General features: G+C 45.8%; 1 protein-coding gene across 1 annotated transcript in view; it reads right to left on the bottom strand.

The window, feature by feature from the left end:
• GJC2 (gap junction protein gamma 2) overlaps positions 1–15,719 on the bottom strand; it is a 60,021-nt gene extending 44,302 nt beyond the window's left edge. Inside the window, exons 1-2 of the mRNA XM_066584864.1 lie at positions 15,688–15,719; positions 1,762–1,859 (exon numbers count right to left, since the gene is read on the bottom strand). The gene's annotated coding sequence lies outside the window, so the exon portion shown is untranslated. The remainder of the gene's footprint in view (positions 1–1,761; positions 1,860–15,687) is intronic.
• Positions 15,720–15,926: the final 207 nt, after the last annotated feature.

Genomic DNA, 15,926 nt, shown 5'->3' with positions numbered 1-15,926 from the left:
GTGAATAATCCTGCCAGTAACACATTATATATATATATATATATATATATATATATATATATATATATATATATATATCCTTGTATACTGTGCAGTTCTACAACTCTTAAATATGCTTTATGTTTCAATTTTGCACTATTTTCAAGACGCTGCTTGTTGTCAGCAAATGGAGATATTTAGGCTGGGTTCACACGGGGCGGATTTGCCGCAGAAATTCCGTCCGGAATTTCGCCGCCGCAAATGCGCCTGCCGCCGCTAATCCCGGGATTGGCCAGCCATGTGGATGAGATTTCTCAGAAATCTCGTCCACACGGGAAGGCAAATCCACCGTGGCAAAGCCGGCACTAAGGCGCGGATTAGCCGGTCGCAGTATGCTCATTCTTTTTCTCCCTCCGCTGCGGCCGCGCTCCCCTCTATGGGAGCGCCGGCCGCAGCAGAAGAGCGAGCTAAGTGCCGTGGGTTTTGAAGCAGCGCTTCTCCCGGCGGAAATCTCGTGGTTTTTCGCTGCGGCCAAACTGCGGAATTTCCGCCGGGAATCCGGCGTGTGAGAACCCAGGCTAAATGTTTCAATCATGAATACTGAAAACCCATCCTGACCTAATACTTCTCACAGCTGAGGGCGTGTTACAATGTATCAGGGCAGGTAACATTTTTTCAGCCTGGAGTCCAGTACAGAGACGTGTGCTTCAGCTGTGTATATCCCACAGAGGATTATCTGAGCTGATAGATGGTAGCAAGTCCAGCAGAGATGTTACCATATGCTGGGAACCAGCGGTAATCCCACAATTCGTGAGCTGTGGGTTGTTTTAGATTTTTCTGTTCACACCAACAATGATAACTTCCAATCTGACTGATAGACCACCTCCAACACTATTATTGGGGGCTCTTCATACCACTTAAAAGGAGTCCCCCGACGTATAACAGAGTTACCAGCAGCAACCACACAAATATACATGGCTTGGGTGCAACTCACATTGGACAGCACACAGACATCCCTTCCGTGTGCCGTCCCATGTACAGAACATTGCACATTCTTGTCCGAGACTCGGACGTGCTGCGATTCTTTTTGCTTGGATTATCACTATTTCTACAATAGTGCTTAACCCTTTGAGGACCAAGGAACATATTTGTCCCATAGTTTTAAACTACCCCCAAATTCGATTGAATCGATTATGGTCCTGAAAGGGTTAAACAGGTGTTCACAGGAACAAGCCCTTAATACTGTACTTCCTGGGAATAACATCAGGTCAAGTACATTTATCTACTGTGATGTAGACGTATAGATTCACAGACTTAGGCCGCCTTCACACGGGCGTATTTGCATGCACAATATGCAGATAATAGAACCCAATGAGTTCTTTCACATTACTGTTTTTTGGTTGCGCAAAAAAAAAAAAAAATAGAACATGATCTGTTTTTCTGTGGATTTTTGCACCCAAAGGTCCCCATAGAAGTCAATGGTGGGGGGAAGGGGTGGGTGCAAAAATGCGTGTGCAATATGCAAGGATATGCATGAAAAACTGCGCAATTCTGGTGGGAAAAGAAAAGATCTGGAGTTAATGAGCATTTCAATTGGTGCGTCTTTCTTTGCTGCGGATAGAAAACATGCCTTGAGGGCGCAAAAGGTACAGTAAAATATGCCGATGCGCATGCATAAAGCATTGTTTATTCTGCAAGTACGTAGCGCTCAGCAAATCTGCTTCTGCTCGTGTGAAGGCGGCTTTAAGGTATATGTTATATTACAGATTTTGCCTACATTACCTTGTCTTATGCAGAAAGTGTCAGAGTCTATTGACCCCCGGACCTCCTCAGCATCCCAGGGACGCTCACAGCTTCTTCTCCTCCTGAGGTGACTGGCGCTGCGGGACAAGAAGACAATTCATCATTCAGTATGGAGAAAGTTCTCAATGCGCTCATTGTAGCAGAGCCGGGAGCATTGTATCAGCGGAGCGTTGTACTGATGATTGTGTCAGCCCCCCCTCCCCAAGTGCCGAATCCTGTACCTGACACCAAATATCAGCAGTCACTCATCACCAATCAGTAATATCAGGAGGCGATGCTGGGGGTGTAATTACTAATGGTCAAAACACAAGGTGCAAACTTCTGGGAGGTAATCCTGGGGCAAATGCAGAGCTGTAACATCATCACTGAGGACAGTCTACCTCCATGATGACAGTCATGATGTCATAACTGAGGTTTATACCACTATATACAAGATGTCCAGGTTATAGCATCTGTAGATACTGCATATAATTACATACAGAAGATACCCAGCAAGGTCTATATCACTATATACAAGAAGATGTATAACCTATACCAGCTATACATATATAATTATATGCAGAACATGCCCAGGTTATACCAGCATGCCCCATATCACTGTATACACCGGAGATGTATAACTTATACCAGCTGTACATATATAATTATATACAGAAGATGCCCAAGTTATACCAGCATGCTCCATATCACTATATACACTGGAGATGTATAACTTATACCAGCTGTACATATATAATTATATACAGAAGATACCCAGGTTATACCAGCATGCTCCATATTGCTATATACAGGTTGCGTAACTTATACCAGCTATACATATATAATTATATACAGGAGATACCCAGGTTATACCAGCATGCTCCATATCACTATATACACTGGAGATGTATAACTTATACCAGCTGTACATATATAATTATATACAGAAGATGCCCAAGTTATACCAGCATGCTCCATATCACTATATACACTGGAGATGTATAACTTATACCAGCTGTACATATATAATTATATACAGAAGATACCCAGGTTATACCAGCATGCTCCATATCGCTATATACAGGTTGCGTAACTTATACCAGCTATACATATATAATTATATACAGGAGATATCCGGGTTATACCAGTATGCTCCAGATACTATGTCCCTGAGTTGTAGAATTTATACCAGCTGTAGATATATAATTATATGCAGAAGATGCCCAGGTTATACCAGAACGCCCCATTTAACTATAGTTGGCATATAGGTTACAGCAGCTGTGATGTGATTGGATGACTTCTGCTGTGTAGGATTTTATACTCGAGCACAGTTGGTTTCCACGTACTATTACAATGCATTAGGGCCCAGAAAGTGATTACTCCATGAACCATGTGACTCTGAAGTCATGAGCCACATTTAGGTATTTGGGGTCAGTAAACAGCTATTTATATATTTGGATGGGGGGTGGCATCCTTTGATCTGATGCGCTTTTGCATTCATCTTGTTACCAGTTACTTAAATCCTGAGAAAATATTTAGCAGTCACATTCAGATTATGCATAGAAATCCCTGGTGACTGAGGTTAATGAGCGCTGCCCTCCGTCCCCGTGACTAATGGGAAGAGAGGGGTCCCTATGGAAAACTGTGCCTCCTGGACATTGGGACAAAGTTCTCATGACGGGGCCAATCCTAGAGAGAGGATGGAGGAAACACTGCAAGATTAACGCAGAGGTCATGAAATATGGATGTACGGATTGATGGGTGGAAGCATGGATGAAGGGGTGGATGGAGGGAAGGATGGAGTTATAGATAGATGTAGGGATGGATGGGTGGAAACATGGATGAAGGGGTGGATGGAGGGAAGGATGGAGTTATAGATAGATGTACGGATGGATGGGTGGAAACATGGATGAAGGGGTGGATGGAGGGAAGGATGAAGTTATAGATAGATGTAGGGATGGATGGGTGGAAACATGGATGAAGGGGTGGATGGAGGGAAGGATGGAGTTAAAAATAGATGTAGGGATGGATGAAGGTATAAATGGAAGTAGAGATGGCGTTGTGGATGGATGAAAGTATAGATGAGGTATGATGAAAGAAGGCATGAATGGAGTGACCAGCATCATCTCCTCTATCTGCATCTCTATCATTTAGTATTCTGTTACCTTTCATAGTTATTAGAATATGTACTAATACAATAATAATAACGTCCCCTGACTGTCAGTGACTCCCTGCAGCAGGGATTCCTCATGGAGTCAGAGCTTATAAACCTAATTAGTTTTAAACCAAGCACATCACACATGGCAGATGATTGTCTGCATAGAGACAAATGATGAGTGATATAATCGTTCCCCCTATACAGTCATCATCGGTCCGCTGTACATCCCCCCATTCACACAGGGAGTTGTGCTGCCGGCCACTGAGAATTCGTATGCTTACTAAAAAGGCACGATCGGCTGATGTTTCTCGCTTCTACTTGGCCCGATGATCAGGCAGACGAACGTTCGGGCAAACATATGTGCCCAATGGGTGGCCATTTGAAAAAAAAATGAGTCCATGAGTTCCAGAACATACTGTATATTAATGGTCCAGTCAGAGTTCCAGCTGGCATATTGTAAGAGTTGAGGTGCCATGGCTTATGGACAGCAGTGATGTCATTTCTTCTTTCGGTGTCATTCAATGCTGAGCGCTACCTCTGATTGGCTGAGCACTGTGACCAATCAGAGGCAGTGCTTCAGGAGGCAGGGATTTTCAATCCCCAGCCAGAAGAGGAGCAGAAGAAGATGCACCGGAGATATCAGCACTTCCTAGTTCATGTATTCTTTTTTTTCTACAGATATTATTTTTTTGCAGGGGTTATATTTCAACCTCCCTTGAAAATTCTCGTCGCGGAGAGTCCCCTGCCACTGCTGTCACACAGCAGTGGCAGAGGATTGCGATCCTCATCCATTGATTTCAATGGGGTTGGTGCTGCTGCCGCCAGACCCATTGGAAATATTGAGCGAGTTTGCAAAAATAATGGACATGCCGCGATTTTGTTTTAATGCTGCATCGCAAATGTGCATAGAACCATTGGAGGCCATTGGCTTTATAATTTTGCGATTTCACAGCACTTGGAAATCGTGCAAATCCCTTGCAAGTGTGAAGCCACCCTAGAGAGGTTGTACCAGAATAGCAAGTTATTCCTTATCCATAGGACAGAGAATAACTTGCTGTTTGTCAAGCGTCTCTCTCATTAAAATTAATGGAGCATTGACCGCATACCCAATGTCATGCCACATCCAGGGAGCTTATCACCCTGAGTGATCCTGCCACGGTAGCGGGTGGTCAAGACAGGTACCTCCAAAAATGGAGCAGAGAGACCAAAACCTTTAACTGCCCTAACGCAGGTGTGAAAGCAACCTTAAAATTTTTTGCACTTTTATTTAGTCTCCTTAGGAAACTTGCAATCACCTGATCGCTTGTACCATATACTGCAATACTGAATACGTTTTTTTTTATGTTGCCTATGAAGACCTTCCATGGGCGGAGCTTGATGGGCATCTATGCATGGCAGCTCTGGAAGCCTTCAGTAGGCTCTGGGCTGACATGCTAGCCCATCAGCACCCCGAAATCGCATTACAGAGGGTGCAGACGGGGCATGGGAAGGGGTTTACCCCGTCCTGAAAAACATACTTAGAAGTTTGAGTCGGAGCTCTGGAGTCATAGAGAACAGCGCCTGCACCATCAAGACTGGCATACCTATCCCTCTATCAGTCTTCATGATGCATGCGGGCAGGAAGAGTCTGACACGTCTTGACTCTTTGACTCCAGAGTTCTGAGAGCTCCAAATTAAACTTCTAAGTATGTTTTTTCTGAAATGCAGCTGAGTTTCAGAATTTACCAGACATTGGCCAAATCGGCATATCTGTCTTGGGTTCATGCTGCCCGTGGTTTGGGGAACATGACCCTGATGACAGGTTCACTTGTGGGAAGGTGTGTGCACGCACCCTACAGGCAGAAGCTAGGGGCTGGGAAGCTTGCAGCATCTACCGCATGGAGAGGAGTGTGAATAGCAACCACCCGCAGCAACAAGAGCAGGTGAGCGAAGAGGGCGACCCTGACGGTACGCCATGACGACTTGAAGTTTCTAATTGTTGGTGTGTTTGGCCATTGCTTATTTAAAATCAGAGCACTAGTCATCCGTTACGGTTTACGAATCTTTTGTGCCAGAGAGAAAATGCTGTCAGTGGAGCAGCTAAACATCTCACCATCAATGGGAGAGAACTGGCATCGGCTGAGCTGTCAGCTGCCAAGTGTAAGAGCTGACGTTCTGGCATTTGGACTGCTATTAAAAAAAACAACCATGAAAATCAGGCAGAGGCTGCGGTGGGATGCGTGGTCGATGGCCGGTTCCAGACTGTGATTCACCAGGAATGTCTGTACCCGAGTCTCCACATGCAGCCCTCCTATTTCCATATGATGCATACAGCTGGGGCCAAGAAGTCAACGTGTCCCTGGCCCTGTCCCACAATTCCGTACCTGAGCTGAGCGATGTGTTGTGAGCCGTGAAAGTGCCAAGAAAGCCGAAACTGGTCACATGCGGACATGTATGGAATTATGTGACTCCCCCACCATTGTGAAGGATACAAATATTAGACGTATCCATGGAGTTCTGTGGATTATAACACCCAACATGGAACAAGATCATCAGAAAGGGGAATGCATACAGTATGACATATTACTCTTTATAATGCTGCAATGGCAGAAGAAGCATCATGTCAGTCATGTACCTTGTATGTCACGTGACCTTGTTTTATATATATGTGTTTGCAAGGTGCATGAGAGGAGCTTTTCAGTCTCTTCTTTGAGTGGAGTTGGGAAGAGGAGAGTCTGCCTGCACTCAGACACCTTCAGTCTGTGTGTGGAGAAGATGGAAGAGGCCGAGCAATTGTCGTGTGTGTGTCCTCGACCCAATCTACCCAGGCCTCTATGCTAAAGACTTGGACAACGACAACTATGCAAGAGCCCACCGTGCAGCGCTAAGTGCCCCTTCTTAAGTGTGAGTGTTGACTGGGAGAGACAGACAGAGAGAGAGAGAGACAGAGAGGCAGAGAGAGAACACAACCCCACAGATAACTGGGACTGTGGATTCGTCTGTCATCCCGTGATTCCTCCCTGTCACACCACTGATTCGCCTGCGCCAGAGTCCTGACGGTGGATGTAATTTCTTGTGGACTGTTACAAGTTATACTCAAGTAAATGGGTTTTACCGACCGTTCCCGGTTCAGCTCTGAAACATTAACTGTGTGTGTGTGTATTCTTTATTCACAACTGATGGATTCAGCGCAGAGGACGGAATGGTGGCATGGACTTAAGGTAAACCACAGGTTGGGTTACCCTTTGAATGGCCTGCCCTGGGTTCCTTAGATGGGTCCTGTGTTACCCTCAGGGTGGGAGATGGTGACAAGGCCCAAACTCTACCCCACTGTCTCCTAGGATGGGGCCCGCTCCTCGGACGCTGCATGGTCGTATGTAGGTGACTGTCTTGTGGTTATGGTATAAAGGTACCTGTATGTGGAGGCTCCTAAGATAATTTCCGAACCATATGAGTACCAAGAAGATACAGAAATACTGCTAAGAACTTTGTTACAAGGTTACTGAAAAATATCAGTCAGAAGATGCAGAATATCCAAGTCGGCGGATATCCCTCGGAGTACAGTAAATTCATTGGATAGGGTACAGTAAATAAAAGAAGGAAGAACATTGCTGAACATTAATATACATGCGTTGGCTGAAGGGATACAGAAAAAAACAAAACTATTGTTACACCAAGTAGGAACAATATCATCTGGTGGCAAGTTTGTAGCACAAGTCTTCAAGGCCCGACCACATATAGGCTAGGTGCACTCTACCGTATTTGGGGCAAAGTGCTATATGTGTTAATCAACAGTCAGCACACAGCCCCGATATAGGCCTATGAGTATATATAGATTAATGTTTTTTCATGTGGACCGATGGTCCGTGTGAAAGACTCAAAGTATGTCCTATTCTTAGAAATAGAACATGCTAATGCACATCAGTGCGTTGCATCCATGTAAACCGGACAGCACACAGACTGGTGTCCGTGTATTGACGATGTGAGTTGGGCCAAACTTACACCCAAGCAGGGGCGTAACTATGGGGGATGCAGGGGATGCGGTTGCACCCGGGCCCAGGAGCCTTAGGGGGCCCATAAGGCCTCTCTTCTCCATATAGGGAGCCCAGTACTATGAATAAAGCATTATAGTTGGGGGCCCTGTTACAAGTTTTGCATTGGGGCCCGGGAGCTTCAAGTTACGCCTCTGCACCCAAGGCTTGTTTGGCAGGGGCCCGTAGACCTATATTCTCACCTTACACTTTGGGAGCACACAGTGGAAGCATCAGGGACCATTCACATGGGATTGAATATTCCGCAACAGCGTTTCGGAATATGACGTCCCTGAATTCCACACCAAAATCCATATTGCTAACTGCAAATTTTGATGCAGAATTGCTGGCAGGATTCTGCTATTTTCACTTTGGCAACAAAATCTTCCCATCAATAGAGCAGGTTTTGGAACTAAATATTCCGTAGGAGGACATATTCTGGAACGCTGTTGCGGAATATTCCATCCTGCGTAAAAGGTCCCTTAAGGCCGGATTCACACCAACGTATTTGTGAGAAGGATTTGCACTCGCAATATGCAGAAAATAGAACACATTGATTTTAATGGGTTCGTTCAAATGCGCTTATTTGGCGAGTACAATTCCGCCGCGAAAAAAACCCTGCAACATGCTCTATTCTCCTGAGCATTTGCGCAGGGACAGGACACATCTTAAACTCATTAAAGTTATTGGCCATTTCAATGGCTGTGAGCATCGGTGCATGTTTTTTGGCGGTTACATGCGAAAATGCGTAATGCACAAAAATGCAGCATGAATACGCATATGCTCCTGTGAATCCAGCCGTAGGCCGCTCTCACGATGGTGTTTGTAAAAACGCTGAGTTTTTTAATGCAGAGCAGCGGTTTACTACAATTTTGTGTGTTTGGCCGCATGACACCACAATGCGTGAAACAAATCGCAGTATCTTCTGTGATCTCGTATCGCAGTGTCCATTGTTTCCAATGGGGCTGGCGGCAGCAGCGCACCACATGCTAGGTGCACGCTGTGCAATGCAAGGTCTCCCATTGAGAACAATGGGAGAAACTCTGTGATCCTGACAGCCGCAGCAAAGGATTGCTTCTTCCCCAAAGTGATGGGAGGCTGTTATGACATGAAAAAGCCTCGTATCCTCGGGGAACTCACATGGTGGGTAGCGGAATATTGGGGGCTAGATTCATGACCACATATCATGCTCGCCAGTGTGAAGTTAGCCTCAGGGTAATAAACAGCACAGAACTGACTTAAGAGGTTATCCAGAATTAGAAAACATGGCTACTTCCTTCCAAACACAGCGCCACCCTTGTCCATGGGTTGGCTCTGCTATTGCAGCTCAGCTCCCATTCACTTCTATGGAACTGAGTTGCAAAACCACACACAACCCTATGGACAAGGATGATGCTGTGCTTGGAAGAAAGCAGCCATCTTTTTTTTTACTTTGGACAACCCTTGTAACTGCATCTATGGGACTAAAAATACTGGAGTCAGTAATGAGTTAAGTGATAATAACCCCTGCAGTACCACTGGTGGCCACAAGAGCGCACTCACATTTCCTTTATACACAGCCATGCTGTGAGCAGAGGTAGGAATGGTTTTTGCTCTAATACACGTGTTCTAATGTCTCGGAACGTTTTTATCATCTAGCATAATATTCTGGAACGCCTGAACTTATATCTGCGATTTCCCCGTAATTCTGTTACCTTGGTATAAGAATGCAAGGGTCTCAGCAAGTGCTGGACTTATTGCTACGTACGCACACAAAGGCAGGGAGGGTGCACTTTATTAAAAAAAAGAAACATTATGGATTTTTGGAATATATATATATATATATAAATCTTGTCATTATTCCACAGCACTTTCAGGTAGTTTTTTTTTTTCTCCTCAGGGAGAGCACCTAGACTTATATACATGAGGCTTATATACACTCACACACACAAGGTTAACTAGTGGGGGAGCGGGTCGGGATTTTAATATCCAGGAGACAGAACTGGAGAAAAATGCAAATTTGTCGCAATTACAATTTTTTTAGGAAGTTTTGGGAAACTGCGGTGGGAGGTGACGAGACCTCACATACCAGATTCTCCGTATGAAGGAGTTGGGGAAGCTCCGTCTACAGTAATAATATGTATGAGATCTGTAAAGTTAGGGTTGGTTACATGGGGCGACTATCGTCTGAATAGTCGTTGGAAATAGTCCCTAAAGGCAGTTGTTTGTGCGTTTAAACAAAGCGAAGGTTCCTTCTCACATTTGCTGAAGCGCGCAGATTCCTCCATGGCTATTGGCTAGTTGTTGAAAGAGAAACAATTGCCTATTTACACCGGACGATATTTAATGAACCAGCGACTATTTTTAGGTGAGCTGAAATGAAGAAACTCGTGAATGAAATCTCTCTTGTCACCCATGTTTACACGGAACAACTGTCGCTTAGGGCATTTTTTTGCGAGTGTAATGTGCAGCGAATAGAACCCATTAATATTTTGGACATGCTCTATTTTCCTACGCAATCGTTCAGTAAAGGTCCCCATAGAAGTCTATGGAAGGTGTGCAAATGTGCAATACACTACGCAATTCTGTGGGGAAAAAAAAGGGCAGGGATGTGTTGCGCACACATATGTACAGGCACTGCATGCGCAAAAAAGTACAGTACAAGATGCAGACAAGCGCACAAAATAACCTCGTTCATAGCGCAAATACGTTGCGCTGAAGCATGCACATTTGCGCATACGCCCGTGTGAAGGAGCCCTTCATTCACTCTATTAAGTGACTATATGGAGGATAGCTGTCCCATATGAAGCCACCCTTAGGCCTAATTCACTCAGGCGAATTTTAGATCAAAGTTCTATCTGAGTTTGTAACCGAATAAACCTGGATAGAACTCGGACCCATAAACTCAATGGGGCTATTCAGAGAAGTACATTTATGTTTCACAGACAAATGATCCGTATAAAAATATCGCAGCGCGTCCCATTCTAGTGCATTTTATGTACCAGAATCCCTTGTTCAAGTCAATAGGTGTGTGCAAAAAAAAAATGGGACACAATCGCACGGCATACAAGTGCATGCAGTTTTGTTTCACCCACCCATTGACTTCAATGGAAGTTTCAAATTACATCAATTGGTGCCACCTTCAGTTTTTTTCACACGTCTTAAAACTGGGTGATCCTCACAAGACCTCCATGCTTAAGAAACGCACAAATGCAAGAACTACGGATATAAAACGCACAGACACTCGCAGGGAGATCCGCACAATCGCACTCGCCCATGTGCATGTAGCTTTAGGGCATATATGCTGTATATTTACTGTTTTGTCCGCAAGCAAGGCAGGTGTATTTGCACGCGCCAAAAAAAGCACCAACAATTGCCTAATTAGCCTAATGCATTCAAGAGGTTTTGATTTTTCAGATGGGCATATGCAAGTTATTCCACAGACTCTTGGGCGCAAGTCACATCGGACAACACAGGGACGCCGCGGTGGCAGTGGACACAGTCTGTCATCCTCTCTGTGCAGAATCGGACATGCAACAATTTTTTTCATGCAGGAAAGCGCTCATGTGAATAACCTAATTGGCTATAATGGGTCTGTACGTGGTCTATGAAATACACAGACAGAATACACATCCGTCTGAATGGCCCCTTACGGTGCACAATTAATCTGCAAGACAAAGCCAACGACGCAACTTAATTTCTGCTCCACAGTCCACATATATATATGCAGACTTTGGTGCAGAATGTCCTGCGTCTTGCGAAATAATTGGGCACTGTGTGAACGCTCCTTTACATCTCTGCTAGAAACACTATGTTTAAATGTCAGTGCAAGAATAAACTCCAGCCGCGCCGCTGATCATGGGCCGCCAACTCCCAAAACTCCAACATATGCAGAAAAGATCACAGTCCGGAGGAATACCGTAATCCCAGATATACAGAAACTGCCAGTACAGTCATACATAGAATGCAGATATTTGTAGCTTTTCTCTACCTACATTGGTTGCACAACAGATGTAGCAGCGCCAAACAGGATCCGTAGCGCAAACCGCCCGGTGCCCTTCGCCTACGCTAATTGCTAGTGAATCATAGTGACTCATTAACAGACTAGCGCACTAATGCAGAATGCGATCTGTAGATCATTAGCAATTAAGTGTCCAGACAACCTGGTATATACAGGGTTACAGTAAGTTTATAGTCAAGTAGTTTATATTCCAGTAATCCCAGATAAACTTCATGCATCTGGGACTCCTTGAGTAAATGTGTAATACCCCCTGGAGCTCCTCCAGGACACTCGGAGGCTTTTTACAGTTCCGCTATATAGATGACATTTTCCATGTTTGGCAGCTTCATTAGCAGGTCTGGATATCGGTGACCGTCATCTTGTGGACCCCTCGACCCCCAAGGGGATCTTCGGTGCTGCAGTCAGTAGCGACTAGTATTTAAGGAGTGTAACACAGTTGCAGGTACCCCGCTCAGTCAAATCATTGGATTGCAGGGTGCCCATCGGTCCCTAATAGAGATGAGCGAGTATACTCACTAAGGCAAATTACTCGAGCGAGTAGTGCCTTAGCCGAGTATCTCCCCGCTCGTCTCTAAAGATTCGGAGGGCGGCACGGGTGACAGGTGAGTTGCGGCGGGGAGCGGGGGGAGGGAGAGATCTCCCCTCCGTTCCTCCCGGCTCTCCCCCACCGCTTCTCGCCCCCCCGCTGGCCCCCAGAGACGAGCGGGGAGATACTCGGCTAAGGCACTACTCGCTCGAGTAATGTGCCTTAGCGAGTATACTCGCTCATCTCTAGTCCCTAACAAAGCCCCAAGGTCTATACGCATTTACTGTTAGTAACAGACTGACAGACAACAAGGTTTTGGATTATCAAGGATGCAAACTATTATAGAAGAGATCGCAGCTTCAAATCCCCTCACGGCACAAAAGAATAAAGGAAATAAAAATTGAACATTTCATACAATTAAAAGTCGTGTGCCCTAAAAAAAAACTAAACGTTTTTCGTTAAAAAGGATAAAAAATAAAAATCTCCATATATTTCGTATGGCCACAATTGTAACAACCCTTAGGCTGGGTTCACACAGAGCGGATTTGCCGCGGTTTTGCCGCAGCAGATCCACCCGCGGCAAAACCGCCTGCGGCCGCTAATCTCGGGGTTGACCAGTCATGTGGACGAGATTTCTCAGAAACCTCATCCACACGCGTTACGGCTAATCCGCTGCGGTAAGTCCGTCTGGAACCGCGGCTGCGGCCGCCGCAGCTGCAGTTTCAGAATATGCAGCATGTCCATTCTTTTTTTCATTCCGCTGCGGCCGCGCTCTCCTATGGGAGCGCCGGCCGCAATGGAAAAGCAAGCGGCCGGGCCGCTTCAAAGCCGTTTAAGCCGCGGCGGTTCTCCCGGCGGAAATCTCACGGTTTTTGCTGCGACCAAACCGCGAGATTTCCGACGGGAATCCGCCCTGTGTGAACCCAGCCTTACAATAAAGTCATTACAATATTTCTACTGCACAGAGCACAGCAGATTTAGGGCTCCTTCACCTGACCGTGTTGGTACAGTGTATTCTGCGTTTGGGTTTTGTGCGTGGAATACGCTGTACCAATCTGCCGTAGGCTCCAATGCTGCCGATCACACATATTACATGAAATACAGATTGTAGCATGTTCTGCCTTGGTGCGTGTTACGTGCTCATACACACCAAGATAGCACGTGGCAATTGGCAGCCCACAGCGAGTACACAATGCATGCTTGTATGCCACGCGGCTGTCACCTGTGAGCGGAAAGCAACAAATTACGCTCGTGTGCAGCCACCCTAACCATTGTTTCTTCATTCCACCACCCAAAAAATGTATAGACGTTAATGAATAACTAATTAACTATCAGTACATTTTATGTTCTCCAAAATGATGCTAATGGAAACTACAACACACAAAAAAAGCCAATGCAGCATTCTCTATTTTCCTGCACATATAAGTCAATAGGGATGCACAAATGCACGCACAATACGCTAGGAGATGTGTGAAACACTGCGTAATTGCGCAGGGAAATGAACACATCTGGAACCCATCAAATCGATGCATATTTTGAACATGCCTTGCGGGCGCAAAAAGTACAGTAAAATACGCAAAAAGAATAGTTCATTCACAAATACGCAGCACTCAGGCACACGCACATATGCATAGGCTTGCGTGAAGGGGGCTTCAGAACGCAGTCCATAAGACCCAAGTCAAGTCTTTTAGGGGTTAAAAGGAAATGAGCGCTGTGGGCACAGAGATACCCGCAACAAGCTGCCCAATGGCGCTATGTATACAGACGTTACAGCCATGCCTCTGGGCCCAAGAGCTTACAATCACAGGGCAGCAGCCTGGGAGCCACGCGTTCACCAAGTAGAATATCCTGACCCTGTGTCTGACCCCATGCAGATCTAGCGGGCACACATAGTGATCCTGACACCAGATCCAGTAGACATCTCAGACATGACGTCTATTAGATCTCCCTCTATCATATAAACCCTCCGAGAACATCTCAAATATTAATTACTATTTCAAGGTTTTGGGGGGGGGGGGGGAAATCAGAAGCCAAAACCAAAGCCATGCGATCTGTGCCGACTCTATGACACACACACCCCCTCGCCCCGTACAGTGTCACCTGCCCCTCATGTTCACATAATCTCACTGAGACCCCCTATGTGAGGAGTAGCTGGGCACATGGGGAGTATATACATAGGGTACGTGAATACACAAATGGCCTCCATAGGCGGCAAAAATTCATCAAATTAAAAAATACTCCCAAACGATCCCAACAAGGAAGGTAAGTAAATAAATGACCCCTCCAGCCGAGACCCCTTCATCAGAGAGAACCCGTTAGTCCTGATAAGTGTAAGGCTGTATTTACACACGTGTTCTGTACGATTGCGAGAAGCACAGAACTCGCTTGTGAAAAGAACTCATAATTTTCACATTCTTTGCACATACCGAAAGCGTAAGATCAAAAAATCACAGCATGGCCTATTTTGGGGTAATTCCATTGTGAGAATCGCACTCTTTTCTATGGCGGGGGGGGGGGGGGGGGGGGGGGGGGGGGGAGTCAGCCATGCAACTTGAATGTTAGTGCGATTTATTTTTTCCCCCATTTCAGGTATTGCAACAATATGCGCTTATTCATGTGTGGGAAAAACGCATAGTACAGCAATGTGAATAGTGCGTTTTTAAAGTGGAAACGCATAGCAGAAGGTTTACATAGGTCCGATTATCCTACTGTATATCACACTCGCCCGTGTAAATACAGCCTAATGAAAATATCCTGAGGTGGAGAAAAGAATAAAATCCAGAAAACCTCCAGCCACAGAGTAGAACCAAAACCAGTAAAAAGAGAGCCAGAAAAGATCAGGCATGAAGGGGTTAAATCCGTAGTACCTGAGATGTCAGTATGTCCCCAGACCCCGAAGTGATCTCAATGATCTCCCCAACAACACCTGCACCTCCATAATCATAACACCAGAAAAATGGAGGCAACCGATAAGAAACTGTCACAGCGAGAAGAAGATAGAGAGAAGCGATCTGACCCAAAGAGCTTACACTCTACATGAGAGCGTGGAGACAGCAAAATCATCATCTCCACTCTCATCATCCACATTACTAGACTCATCCTCACCCCCATCAGAGGGAGCAGACATCATACACCCAGCACCTACAAGCTCCTGACAACCCAGTGCCCCCCTATGATGGAGCCCTGATGCCCCCCAGTTTCCATGCCCCAGGAGTGGGCAGGGGTTACGCACCGCTCTGGGCTCCTGGCTGTGAGTTCCTGGAGTTGTGTGTGAGGAAGACAGGATGGAGAGGAGGATGGAGAGCGGTCAGAGGAGGAGGATGTGCGGGGAGCGGCCAGCTGATGGTCCTGGGCTCGGGGTGATTGACATGAGGGGGGCAGTGACAGTCCTGGGGCAACTGAGTAGTCATTGCTCCATCATGCAGGGAGATTGCTGTCTCTGTCCTGGCATCAGATGGCACATCTACTAAT

This window comes from Eleutherodactylus coqui, chromosome 12, assembly GCF_035609145.1.
Source record: "Eleutherodactylus coqui strain aEleCoq1 chromosome 12, aEleCoq1.hap1, whole genome shotgun sequence".
Taxonomy (NCBI): domain Eukaryota; kingdom Metazoa; phylum Chordata; class Amphibia; order Anura; family Eleutherodactylidae; genus Eleutherodactylus; species Eleutherodactylus coqui.
This window is presented reverse-complemented; position numbering and strand designations above follow the sequence as displayed.